Below are 14,471 nucleotides of genomic sequence, written 5' to 3' on the forward strand. Positions count from 1 at the left end.
TTTCCAAGATGCTACTTTGAACCACGAAGACATTCAATATTAAATCAAGAATATTATACCATTTAATTATACACAGAACATCCTTCACCTTAATTTAATTAACGATGACGCTCCGCCCGTTTACACTTTGTAAATCAAAAGAATCAACTTACGGGTTTATTAACAACGATTAAAACTCCCGGTTTCACCATTGCAGACATCGAGGGATGACAACTGGTCGGAAATACTACGATATAGAATATGACTGGAACAACCATGGTGAGAGACACAAGGACGAATCCAACTTAACTACATACATAGACCTCGAAAAAACGTCACTTGGGCGATCTTAAAGACAAACTGCGACGGAAACTCATTGCTTTACGGTAAACTACAACTGCTGTGGAGACCACCAAGCAACCTCCATGTTAGTAAACGATGGAGCGATTGTCCTCCCATTATCTCCAACAAAATATATTTAGTTTCCCGGCTGTATAGCCTGACCTCAAATACTATTTAGTACAACCCTATTGCTTGCGCAACTATAAGTTATTCATGGTTACTGGACTGTGCAGTCTTGCTTTAATTCATTAACCATATACAAATAGTAAGCATACATATATATATTACTAGTAGCTTCGGTGCAAATTCTTTTCACGTATTATTCACAAGTCACTTAAATGTTACAAAGAGGTCGGGTAGGTGGTGACGAGGTCGGTCCGCTTGCCACCATCCCCACCCCCCCCCCTTCCCCGAACCTCGAAGAGAACCGACCTGAGGTGTTTTGATTTACCTGGTGTTACTTTAGTTGCTACCAATTGTACATCCGCTGACAAGTTCATATTAAATAATGGTTGTGTATATATACGAGAAAACCTATAAACAGTAAGCAACATACGACATGGGTTCTACACATCTAATTCCACATAATTATGTCGATTTCTTTCACATATGAGAAACAGACATAAATTCCAATTTATTCGACATATGTCGATTTCAGAACTAATTTATAGCACCCTAGGCGCACCATAGCCAACACTATATAAATGCTCACATCTGCTGAGTTCTGTTGCATATCGAAACGTGTTTGGCAGTTTGTTGCATTAAACATTGCGCGCAGTACGTACATCACGATTCTACGATATCAACCATAGAAATTAATAAATTTCTGTGATATAAACACTTTCAAATTGAAGACATTCCATTCACGTGAAAGGGGTTAGGATCATGTTTCAACAGACACGTATGATTGATCCACGTATTCATTGTTCATCTCAGTACGATCTTTGCACAGTCTAGCAACCGTGAATATTCAAAATCATTTTCATTTCGCGTTCTACCTAATTTACAAGTAGAAGTTAAAGTACAAGTTCTACTTAACTTACAAAATCGCATTTAATGCGATTTTTGTCGCAAATACGTTGACTAGCATCCTACTAGTACTACACTGCTTATAAGCCTAACGATAGGTCTACTCTACGTATTGTACTGATAGTGATAGGCTGTGTAAGCACCGTCTAAGATATACGAATCAAACGGATGCAGAATTCATCGCCTTGACCAAATGTTACCTTTCTGTACCTCATCCTTTGAAACAGTCAGTGGCGGCGGAACCGGGGGGGGGGGCTTGGGGAGCTCAGCCCCCCAATAAAAAGGTTGAGGGGGCAAATGCATGATAAGCCCCCCCAATATTTACCAAGGCTCCGAAACGTACATCTGCCCATTTTTCAATGCATACTTGTCGATCTGTCCGATGCACACGTATACTCTATAGGTGTAATAATTTTAGTAATTGCTGGGGGACCGTCGGCCCGTCCCTTGGCAATAGACCACATTGTCACCCCAACCGCGTCTTCACGCCCCGTGAAAAGTGGAAGCAGTGAGTGTGAGTACCGGTAAGCGTAACACAACTTCGTTTTAGGCCAATGACTTGCCTCATTTCAGCCAGTTCTCCAACATCCCCTTACTTAGTGGCGGATCGAGCGTCCATATATACAGTCAGGGGCGGATGCCCCCCCCCCCTGACGGACTCAAATGGACTGCTGGCGCCCTTTTCAGCTTTTCACTACTTTTTACTTATTCGCGATTTTTGACTATTTTATTGCGCATCTGTTTTTTTATTTGTTTACCTGCAAATTAGCAAGGCCCCGGAAAGGGTCATTTCCTGCAATCTCGGGAGTATCTTTACTCAAAAATTTTCTGTACGCTCCGCGCCAACCTGTGGTGGCGCTCCGCTTAGATAGTGTCGAAAGCGCCCCTACAGACCATTCTTGCCCCCCCCCCGACCAATACCCCTAGCTCCGCCACTGCCCTTACTACACTCAAAAACGTCTTTGCGAGTACACTACGAGTAATAGCTACTCTCTTAAAACACCATCGAATATACAAATTACAATGTTTTTACAGACTTTACGTGCAATCTGAGAAATTGCAGGATTGAGACCCATATTTTAGGGCCAGGTATTCGCAGCATAAAACACTCGGGAAGTGCCGTTTCCGGCCATCTGGGGGTTTGAAAAAACCCAAAATTTTCTTGTACGCTCCGCACCAACCGATGGTGGCGCTCCGCTTAGATAGTCTCCACACATTAGCCCCCCCCCCCCCCAATAATTTTTCCGTTCCGCCGCGCCTGGAAACAGTAGGTCACTTACCGTGGGTTATAGTGATATTCTTTGTATTTTCAGTGAATGGAACCACTGTTTAACCCTATCTTGGCGGGGCGACTGACCCCAACCAGGCGCGTCCCCAGGTGGCGGATAGGGGAACGACCTCTAGATATAGAGGTTAGCTACGAATAAAACTGGCTTGCCAGTTGAATAAGTAGTCGCGGACCAAACAGCGATGTTCCTACCAGGATGGTAGGTGGGTGGATAGGACTCAAAAGCTCTGGAAGGCAACCTATCTAGGAATGAATCTCCAAATTCAATCCTGGCCCTCCTAGTCTGGGGGTTGGGCAGAAGGCTAACTACCTCCTCCCGGAAAAACTAATTAGTTACAGAAACTACGGATATCAATAAATCAGAGAGGTGAGGAGATGGAAATGGATCGGCCATGTGCTGAGGAAAGACAAAAACGATGACTGTGCTGTGGCCCTCGGATGGAAACCTGAAGGAAAAGAGGCCGCCCGAAAACCACGTGGCGACGAATGATGGAGGTGGAGCGGAACTGCGAAGGCTGGAACACATGGAACTCAGTACGCCACGCAGCTGCAAACCGAACCCAGTGAAAGAATGATGTCCGGGCCTTGTGTGCCTTCTGGCACAGAGAGACTTAAGATAAATAACTACTGTTTAACCCCATACCAAACAACCACATTCGTTCGGCAAACTCGCCGTTCAGTTGTATGTATAGTTGTATGCACAATGCATGCTAGCCGCGCCTAGCCTATGACATATAACATAAACTTTGCGCGTACATACGTGCACAATGTTCGAAGTATGTGTATTGTAGTGCCGTAGGATATGCGTTATTCCCCTACAACAGAGTACCGCCGCCCTAGTCAGCATGACTCAAGACTTTTGTTCACAGATAATTACTTTCTAGCTTGCAAGAGATGAACCATATGATAGATTTGTTTGACTGAAAGCAATTCTAACACATATTAAAATATTTCAATACAGAACACGAAACGAACCAGACAGCAAAACTGCAGTGTGGTTTCGACGATGCTACATGAATGATCTTATATGAATGTGACACACGCACTAGGCTGTAGGGTATAGCCAGGATGGACAACATACGTCAATCTAAGTAGTACAGCAGAAAGCATTGAGATTTATGACAAACAATATTCACATTGGCAGCTGATGACCGAAGTGGAAACTTTTCTTGTATTCAGCATACAGATTGATCTCTACCAAAGACAGCAGGCTTCAAGCTTCTACTCAATGTGGTACACCTACAAGTCGGGGCGATTTTTACCCCCTAGTCCCCACGATTTTGCGTCTAGTTTAATGTGTCTAAAACATCTAACCGTGGGCGACATTTTATTTTCGTAAACCTGGTCATTTTCCCAACGTTATTACATCCAAATCTGAACATTTTGTTTGGCACTGAATCTCGACATTTCCAAAATACGACGGAAAAAATACACGGAAAGACTTCAACAACTGAAACAAAGATATAATACCGATGATTCACAATGATATCTTCCATTCCAATGGGAACGTTGTATTACCAGGGTGCTGCTACTCTAACAATAAAACGTTACATTGTACACATTTGTGTACAGGCATGTATGCAGCGACGTATACATGGCAACTCCAAAAGTTACCGACACACTTGAGCTTAAGGGTATCCGTAGATAAGAACATTTGGTCGAGACTTCTGATTCTTATCTAAGGATGCCTTTAAGCTAGTCCAATTGCCAACAGTCTGTCATATTTTTATGTGGCGAAACGCACATGTTATCTAATAGGCTGGTCGGTGGGAGATACGGTAGATTACAAAACAAGGTTTCCACAATTTGACCCCTAATGACTACAGATGACTTTTGACCTCCTACAAAAACGATAGGCTTCCTATACTTAACGTGTCACAACAACATACTAAATATGATAATGGTCAAAGCTTCCCTTCATGAGATATCGTGTTTACAAGGTTTTCATAATTTGAACCCTCAAATGACCTTTGACCTCCCCAAAAAACAATATGCTTCTTCTACTCAGTGTGGTACTCCCTACGCACCAAATATGAGATTGGTCGAAGCTTCCGTTCTTGAGATATCGTGTTTACAACCAAGGCGTCACACACACTCACTCATCCGCATGCATGTCTATAAAGGTTACCATTATCATCGAAACCAAAAAATAAGAACTTGGTCACGTGATCTTTGTTGACAACTGCAGCACATCCATCAGCTAATTGATGGCGACCTGTCACTTGATTGTCGTTCCAAAAAACATGCAAGTCCGATAAAACTACCGAACCAATTGGTACAGTTTCTGCATATGGTTGTCGCTTTGGCCAAGTAATTGAGTGTTGTGAGTATGGGAACAACAGGAAATACCGTTAGTTTGAGGGTATTCTCTATTGACAAACGACATTAGCCTATTTTTGTTTCGAAACCCACATAATCCGACAAGAGCCCCAATGACAGTTGATAGATTTAACGGTGCTGGATAGAACTCTTCAATTACCGTTAACGGATACTGGGCGCCCCAAAGTCAAGCAATCGCTGTAATTCCAGGAGAGAGACAATTATTTACCACAGCCATCACTCATTGAACCACGTACTTCAGCGCCAGCCGGATAGCACGAAAGAACCATTGCGATTACTTCCATATGCGTGGCCTTATATTAACAATCGTCATGTTTATAAAATTTTAAATATTTACCACAAATGTGGCATCAGAAGTAGTTCCCATGGTGGAAAAGTTTTGTATGGTATCACTCTTTCGTTAGAACTCTACAGGAAGCCATTTTTTTCAAGGAACTATAGCTAAATATAGCAACACCAGATATGCGAAACCAATTACTTTTGTTTCGATTTCAAACTCGGGTAGGAATGTTGTTTTTTATAGTGGTAAGTTCAATGTATTAAGTACACAGCGGTTAGCAAAATAAATGAGTTAACTTTAAGATAATATTTGTTGAAAAACACGTACGAACTTGCGGTTATTTAATCACAATGATCACTATATATAGGTAGGAATTTAATTGGGTTCGCATTCTATTGCAATGAGGTACTGATAATGTGAAGGGAGTAATACTGATAAAATGAAGGGAGTAAACCGTGGTAAAACAATTCCAATGTACTTCTTTTTTTTTTTTTGTACCCACGCGTGCGCATTGGGTCAGGTTGAACAACGTAAAATGGTCGATGCGAGATTTAACAATTACAAGCTCCTTTTGCCTTTCACAGTTGGTATGCCCCAAGTACTGTTTGAACGGACGTTTCATTTTCCTCCTGCCAGTGAAAGTAACCATACGCCAAATTTGTCATTGTTGTCGTTGAAAACGCCAAAATTGACAGCGCCTATACGTCATACAAGGAGATGATTGGCTCATTACTTACACTTCACGCCGGGAGGCTATTCAATTTAACATTTTTTGCTAGTTTTTGTAAAATTTTGTTTATAAAATAATTTTACATTTTCGAAGACTATTTTAGGATGGAAAAACCGTAGACTTCTCCTAGATGCAAAAGAAACTGAAAAAAATCGAAACCCGACCTTTTTTGGCCGACCAAGGATCTTACCCATGACAACCCTGCACGTGCTATGTTTAAATGCTTCTAATAACACCGCCTTTGTCCACTTTGACCATAACACAGAGACGGAGAAGTATAAGTGGCGTCGAAATTATCTGCTGCATTATTCAATGTTAAAGAAACTACCTTGTAGTATATATTTTCACATCAAGCATGGCACTTCTTCTACTCAGTAAGGTACATCCATGTACTTCATATGGAGTTCATCCAACTTTTTTTTTTTTAATTTGACCTCTGTCGACCTCAAATGGCCTTCCACCTCAACAGTACCTATATGACTTTCCTCTATACTCAAGATGGTGTATCCACATGCCAATTATAAACGTCAACCACTTTTGATGTTTTTGAGCTATCATGTTTACAAAGGTTTCCTATTTTCACCTCTGTTGTGAACAAAATGGTGGTTGTCATGTATCTTAATATTTAATGATCACTACTAAGATAACACTTGCACACATGTTTTTAGTTGGTTGCCAAGAGGCTGTATTTCATAATCACATCACTAACAATGTAAGTAGGAGCTATACAAAGTAGATAGCTCAGAATGACAGATTGTCTGTAACAACTACAGTTAATAGTAACAATACCACAATGGTCACATTCATGAAACTACACCATGCAGTTAGAAGCATAAGAAGGAGATTTATTGATATATGAGGTCACATACAAGTGTCACAACTGTCTTGCAGCGGAATATCCTGAAATAGCCGGACATGTAGTGTAGGCCTTTAGGGTCTAGGTTTGAGAAATAGTTTATCAAAAGCTTTCTGAGTCATTTCTTGGCGTCCAAAAGAATGTTGAACGACTTTGACCGAGAATGGATGAAGGGATCGACGGGCAGAAACAACATCACAAGAATGAAAAGATTTGGCAAAGAATTCTGTTATACACATGTTGTCTTGGCAGATTCATGCAGCATAATTGGAGTCCACGGAACTTGCTGGTTATCGTTTTAATCGGCTTGTTAACAGAACAAAAGAAAAAGGAGGGGTGGTTACAAATATCTATGGAAGGCATTTTACAGAGCAACATGAATTTCGTTTAACTTACTCCGACATCAAAGCAACTCCCTGTGGATATATCCTAGATTACAAACAGTTGCGTTTCCTTCAAGATTTATCGTAGGCCTATAACGACTCCGCTTGAAACTAATAACGATTTCGCAACAGGGACTTTTTGTATGACGAAATGAAGCCTGCTATAAACATTTAAAAAAAAGATAATTATACGAAAGGAAACTAGTAATGACGCTATTGCGGTTGTAAATGTCTCATATACAAGCGAAAGAGAAACTCCGGAAGAAGGAAATTTAATAATAACGTCCTCGTCGGTGTTGTTTATGAGACAAGCGATGTAATGTGTTATTTGTATTAGATCAGTTCCGTGCATGACAGTAACGTTTTCCATTTTTGGTCATACCGAGAGGTTTACTGTAATAGGTCGACGGTGTGATATTTTCGTCATGCGATATCGTCATACATTCGATGTTATCACAACATCCTTTATCAATGTTTAATCCTACCGACCACAATAACAATACAAACAAGCTGGTCTCGTCATTTTTAGATTGCTCATATTCACATAACAATATAACAATGAAACTATTAACGTTAATTTAGACTATAGAAATAAAAAGTTCTATTCGCACATTGCTCACCAACGGTTACACGGTTACGTTGGATAACTCACACACGGGTACTCACTAAGGCCTTTATCTAATACGGTACCCATGTTAGCTTGTCATATTTTCCCTTTTCGGCCATACAGTGAAATTATATTTTTCCGGTTGTTTGGTTGATGAAATGCTCGTTTTGATATTAGGTAATTTAGCGGGCTGAACTACAGTGGGGTTTTGTAAACCTCGTCGTGCGGTGCAAAACAATTGCGCAAGGGCCTCACTTCGTCCACATGAAATTTACAAGCATTATCTTCCCAAAAGCTAACGAGGGGTAGGCGAGGAGTAGGTGATTCAAGCCTACACAATGTTGCAAAGTCTGCGGCAATTGGATTACAATAAATGACATATCCTCCTATACGTTTCCACACATTGAGTATTAACGGGAGCGAGAAAGAGAGATTAATAAAATAATTTCGAATTGACACTCGAATTCCGTCCATCAGGTACTTTTCATAGTATGGTACTTACATAATTGATATAACTATTTATAACTATATATAACTATACGTAACTATACCATATATAACTGTAAAATATTTACTACTAAATATTTATATATATTACAAACATATATAATCCGTTCTTTGCTCCTTAATCCACTACCTGTATAGTCATGGTTTATTTGGTTCTATAATTCCATCAATGCAACTAACACTTATCTTGCGTCATACTTTCATTGTGTTACATTTTGTACTTTTCAATCGACTGCCAAGTATTGCTGACGAAAGTCCCATGCAGGGGGACCGAAAATTCCAATATATTTTTCCCAAAACTTTACTCCTTATTTGTTAGTTTTGAGTCATATCTTATTCTCTGGTTTTCTCTTATTATATATACATATATATATATATATATATATATATATATATATATATATATATATATATATATATATATATATATATATATATATATATATATACGCAAGCCTAGTCTATCGGTCTGAGGCTCCGGTCTTACTCATAGTCTCACGGAGATCGACTTTGCGAAAAATTTTGGGACAGAACACTGTAGTGTAAGCCTACAGCCAAGGGCGGCGGAACCGGGGGGGCACAGGGGGCACGTGCCCCCCCACTTTTCCTCAGGGTTAAAAATGTGCCCTTTTTCTACATAAAAATTGAGGTGTCTCAAGTTAGCAAGAGGCCAGGGAACCGGAATGAACACTCGGGAAGGGCCGTTTCTGGCCATCTGAGGGGTTTGTAAAACCAAAAATTTTCTTGTACGCTCCGCGCCAACCGATGGTGGCGCTCCGCTCTGATAGTCGTGCATACAACTTTGGATATTGCAGAGCTAGTATGCATATTTTCTATGAAAGGGGTGGGGGGGGGGGGGCGTTGATGGAGTGATGTTTATACGCAAAAAATATAATACAATAAGAGTTATAAAGGGTACTAAATATAAGGCTACATCAGTCCAATCGAATTTCTGCAAAGTGCCCTTTGATGTCGGTGCCCCCCCAGATTAAAAGTGCTTCCGCCGCCCTTGCCTACAGCATTGTATTTACGCAAACAAATTTTTGAATGAATATCTTTCTTTCTTTTCAAACACCACAAATTCTTCTCAAAAGAACCAAAATTTAAATAATGCATTCTACATATGATTGAGTTTGTTTGAAGAAAAAAAAAATCCCATAACAATCAAAGTACAGAGTTAACAGCATTTCCATTAAAGGATTTTGATGCATGCGGTTCTAAATAATTGTGGCTAAATATTACCATTGCCCGAGTCTGCGGCAAGCATTCTTGCATCTATATATAGGCCTACTCGAAATGCGACGCGAATACGTCTCCATACATACAAATAGGACAATGCTACGACTGTTATATTTTCCCATCCATTTACATACCAGTCACAGACTGTAGACAGAAATATCTCACTGAGTCCTATGAGTGTGTTATAAGGAGTTTTTGCGTACAATTCGCTTGTACAGAGCCGTATCTCAGCCCTGATATATACATAATGCGTAATTGCACGTCAACATTGTGTAAGTTATGACATGGAGCTATAGCTCCATGGTTATAAGTACAAGAATACACGGTATGAATGAAACGCTTTGACCTACGACTTTGTTTACGTTTCTGCAATGAACTTACCATTCGCTTCTCGGCCTTTTGGCTAGGATCATGTGTAGTATCTATTCCCTTTCGAGGGAATGGTGATCCACACCCGACGATGATCACACAGTCACAGTCCCGATGCAAGGGGACTGGGCTTGAGAGTGGATCAGTCGTTCGGTTGTTTGGTTTTCGTGCCCAGGTTCTTTCCTGGGTGACTTTTCTTAGAAAGTACCATTCACAGGGGGAGCAGAAGATATCTATGTGAACTATTTTGATTTAAACACAGTTACTGAACTTGAAGCCGTTGCAATCACAGGAATGAATCGCTCATAGCGTGATGAATAGTACGGATCGACCTGCAGCGCATTTGGCAAAGAAAAATTGGCCGATACTTAACAAAGGCTAGCAAATACAGTGCTCAGTGAACACAAAGAGTGTTGTTTAAATGCAACAACTTGTAACTATCGTAACTAGTCTTCGACAAACTTACCGCTTCAGAATTTGACAATACGTTTGTTGTATGTATGTATGTATGCGTGTATGTATGTATGTATGTATGTATATGTGATCTTCCCGCAAGCAGGAACTCGCGAAAGAAGCCATGGAGGCTTGTAGTTGTTGTTGTTGTAGTTGTTGTTGAATACTATACAAGGGCGGCGGAACCGGGGGGGCACGTGCCCCCCCCCCACTTTTCCTCAGGTTAAAAATGTGCCCTTTTTCTACATAAAAATTGAGGTGTCTCAAGTTAGCAAGAGGCCAGGGAACCAGAATGAACACTCGGGAAGGGCCGTTTCCGGCCATCTGAGGGGTTTGTAAAACCAAAAATTTTCTTGTACGCTCCGCGCCAACCGATGGTGGCGCTCCGCTCAGATAGTCGGGCATACAACTTTGCAAATCCTGGCTACGCCCCTGACTTTTAATGAATTTCTGTGGGTCAAGCTCAAAGCTATTTCGAATGGGAAAAATTTGTTAAGATATTAACATAATCCTTGTTTCCCAATTTGCACATTGGATATTGCAGTGCTAGTATATATGCATATTTTCCTTGAAGGGGGGGGGGGGGGGGGCGTTGATGGAGTGATTTGTATACGCAAATAAGATAATACAATAAGAGTTATAAAGGGTACTATATATAAGGCTGCATAAGTCCAATCGAATTTCTGCAAAGTGCCCTTTGATGTCGGTGCCCCCCCAGATTAAAAGTGCCTCCGCCGCCCTTGCTATAGTTACAAATTTCATCATATTGATTTATTTGTGGCTTCCGTTGCGCACGAGCCAATGTTTTCATTATAACTAAGTATTATGCGTCCATGTAAAGTGCATGTTTTCATGAAGGACTGTAAGGAAGCAAATCAGCCTATTCTCTGAAACCAGACGTTCATAACTAGAACCTCTACAATCAATATCTTCTGCTGTGACCGAAAAATGACTGATATTACATGGAGATGTAGGGTTAGTGTGAGCAGCGATGGGGAAACCGGGGAAATCCTTTTTAGTGGAGCGTAAATGTTCGGTGACGCGGTCAGCAATTCTGCGCTTGGTATACCCCACATATATAAGACTCTACAATTTGTGCAGACGATAATATAGACGACATTTGCTATAGAGATGCGAGTGAAATCATTGGTGACCAGGAAGGTACAATTAGGGCCAACAATACTAGTTAGTTTGTCTTTTAACACGCATTTACAAGTGTTACATCTCTTGCGTTGACAAGGGTATGTTCCCGTGTTCTGATTTATGTTTGTGAGGGGGTGTGAGGCCCGGACCAGGTGATCAGGAATATTACGGTCCCGTTTATATGACGTTACTATGGAAGATATTGAAATATCTCCTAGATAGAGGGGTCAGACATTAGTGTTTTGTAATGCTTATATAAACATGTTCATGACAGAACGCTGCTGCCTTCTCTGTCCCTAGTAATGGGAAGAAAATGAAAACAAACAAACTTGTAATTAATTCGAGTCTGACGTTAATTCCATCGTGGTGCAGATACAAGAAGATTGATGTGTAGGCCCCAGCTAATGTCATCACCGACTATAGGCCTCATAAATGATAAGATCAATCGTTGATTTATGCCAGATGTTTCTTCTACTTTATTTACCATATATCAGCTGGCAATGTTCAAGTCGGTAATGATAACCATTTATGGCCTTCTATGCAGTGTTCCCTCGCTTACATCAGTATATGTAATGTGATGTAAATAAATCACTTCATAATGCGCCATAAATCCAGTGCCGAAGTATAGTCTTGGCCAAGTCGTTTGTATACTTTTTTTCTCGCGCGCAAACTGTACATGCCTCAGAGTCCGTTTCTGCCTACCACGAATGTGCTTGTCACCGCTGTATTTTACATTCCCGAGGATCTGTCCGACATAAAAACCTAGTATCAATATCAAGCGTTGCAGCGGGCGTTCTCTGGGCAGTATAGCCTACAGAAAATAGATACGGGAAAATAGGTTTGTGAGAAAGAAAGGTACACTAGGCTGTACATACGAGCAGCGACGTAGCCAGGAATTTGAAAGGGGGGGGGGGCACTTTTTGCGATTGATATGGATTTTCAAAGTTGTAGGCACGACTATCTGAGCGGAGCGCCACCATCGGTTGGCGCGGAGCGTACAAGAAATTTATTGGTTTTACAACCCCCCCCCCCCAGATGGCCGGAAACGGCCCTTCCCGAGGGTTCATTCTGGTTCCCTGGCCTCTTGCTAACTTGAGACACCTCATTCAATATCACTTTTAAACCCCAAAAACAAACGAGTTAAAATAGTACGTAATTCAGTAATTCAATAATACATAATGTATTCAAATTAGCAAGTTACACAAGGGCGGCGGAAGCACTTTTAATCTGGGGGGGGGGGGGGGGGGCACTGACGTCAAAGGGTACTTTGCAGAAATTCGATTGGACTGATGCAGCCTGATATTTAGTACCCTTTATAAATCTTATTGTATTATCTTATTTGCGTATACACATCACTCCATCAACGCCCCCCCCCCCCCCCCCCCGTCTTAGTAGTCTTACTTTTCAACTTCTGATACTTGTAGATACAAAGATAGGCCAGAAATGTCTTTGTTACAACCATAGCCAGTATTTGTCTTTGATACAACTGTAGTTAGTAAATGTTTATCGAAAAGGCTGTTTTGGAACTTGGAACGCCGATCGTGACAACAACAGATAGTTCTAAATTAGGATTAGATCTCTTACTGAAATATCGCTGACCTAATAAGGTGATCTAGTCAGGTGGCTTAGCAACAATTTTCAGGCTTAACGTTACCGACCGGACAAAAGCACCAAATTTGGCATGGAGTTTCTTTTCGACCTATCTATCGATTTTATCCGTGGAACCCACTTTATCAGTTCCGATTTTTCAAGATGGCGGCCAAAATCCAAGATGGCCGCCAGAAAAAAGGAAATGCCATATATCTGGCTGTAAAAATCGGAGATGAACAAATGAGGGGTCAATTCAGGTGTTTCCGGGGTCACTGAAACAGATGATGACCATGGCATGTTGCTTGAGTAACCCACTTCCAAGATGGCGGCCAAAATCCAAGATGGCCGCCAGAAAAAGGAAATGTCATATATCTGGCTGAAAAAATCGGAGATGAACAAATGAGGAGTCAATTAAGGTGTTTCCGAGCTCACTGAAACAGATGATGGTCATTGTATGTTGCTTGGGCCACCCACTTCCAAGATAGCGGCCAGAATCTAAGATGGCCCCCTGGAAAAAAAGGAAATTTCATATATATTCAATCCCCAGACCCCTGTGCCCTTTTCTGATCGGGACCATCAAACCTTCCGTCCTCAAACGTGTAAATGAAACCGGGCTAGCACCCTGACTATATGTTTTGGCTGGTATTCTAATTGTGTCACTTTGGCTCAGGAAGCCACTTAGGACTTATTGGGGAACTTTGAGGTGTGATCGACCGTGGATAGACACTGTCGCAAAGCCCGTTATTATATGGGAGTAACGAGTGTCATGTAAGACTGATTACATTGAGTCAACTATATAATAGGGTAACTTGAGGGAAAACCGACCAGATGTGAATACCGACTCATTGAGAGATTTTGTACGATTGTGCACCCTTCATAAATACAACGTCAATTGTGCGAACAACACACGCTAAGTCAGGTCACTAGTCATCTGAGGTATTTAGGTCATTCTTTTCGAACCTGTACTCCAGGGCTGCTATTAGCGAGGATCTCCAGTAAGACTTGTTGTCTGGTATAGACAAGGCCCCCCCCCCCCTTCATAAACACAACGTCAATTCTGCGAACAACACACGCTAAGTCGGGTCACTAGTCATCTGAGGTCAACCAATAACACTAATAACCAAGACAACAACAATTACAACCAATAACACCAATAATGAAGGCGTGAAACCATCATTCCCACACCAACCGGACAAAGGGACACTCAAACAAAAGGTGTTGCATAGTCCTGATGGCTTTACAGCCCACACAGGGACAAATCCCATAACCTAATCGCCACCTGACTAGGCGAAAATGGTTAGTGATGAGGACCCCATGTGCAATCCTCGCCAAGTCC

The 14,471-nt window shown here is 41.3% G+C and overlaps 1 long non-coding RNA gene across 5 annotated transcripts in view; it reads right to left on the reverse strand.

Moving 5' to 3' along the window:
- LOC139984588 (uncharacterized) overlaps nt 1–12,514 on the reverse strand; it is a 33,200-nt gene extending 20,686 nt beyond the window's left edge. Inside the window, exons 1-2 of one of the 5 annotated variants that reach the window (XR_011799097.1) lie at nt 12,030–12,514; nt 153–7,150 (exon numbers count right to left, since the gene is read on the reverse strand). This is a non-coding gene — a long non-coding RNA (uncharacterized lncRNA). Of the gene's footprint in view, nt 1–152; nt 7,151–7,847; nt 8,679–9,961; nt 10,568–12,029 lie in introns of those variants that run through there. The other 4 variants (XR_011799094.1, XR_011799096.1, XR_011799098.1 and 1 more) reach the window with 4 other exon arrangements.
- Between the last annotated feature and the right edge of the window lie 1,957 nt (nt 12,515–14,471).

The sequence above is a fragment of the Apostichopus japonicus genome, chromosome 17 (genome assembly GCF_037975245.1).
Source record: "Apostichopus japonicus isolate 1M-3 chromosome 17, ASM3797524v1, whole genome shotgun sequence".
NCBI classification, from domain to species: Eukaryota; Metazoa; Echinodermata; class Holothuroidea; order Aspidochirotida; family Stichopodidae; genus Apostichopus; species Apostichopus japonicus.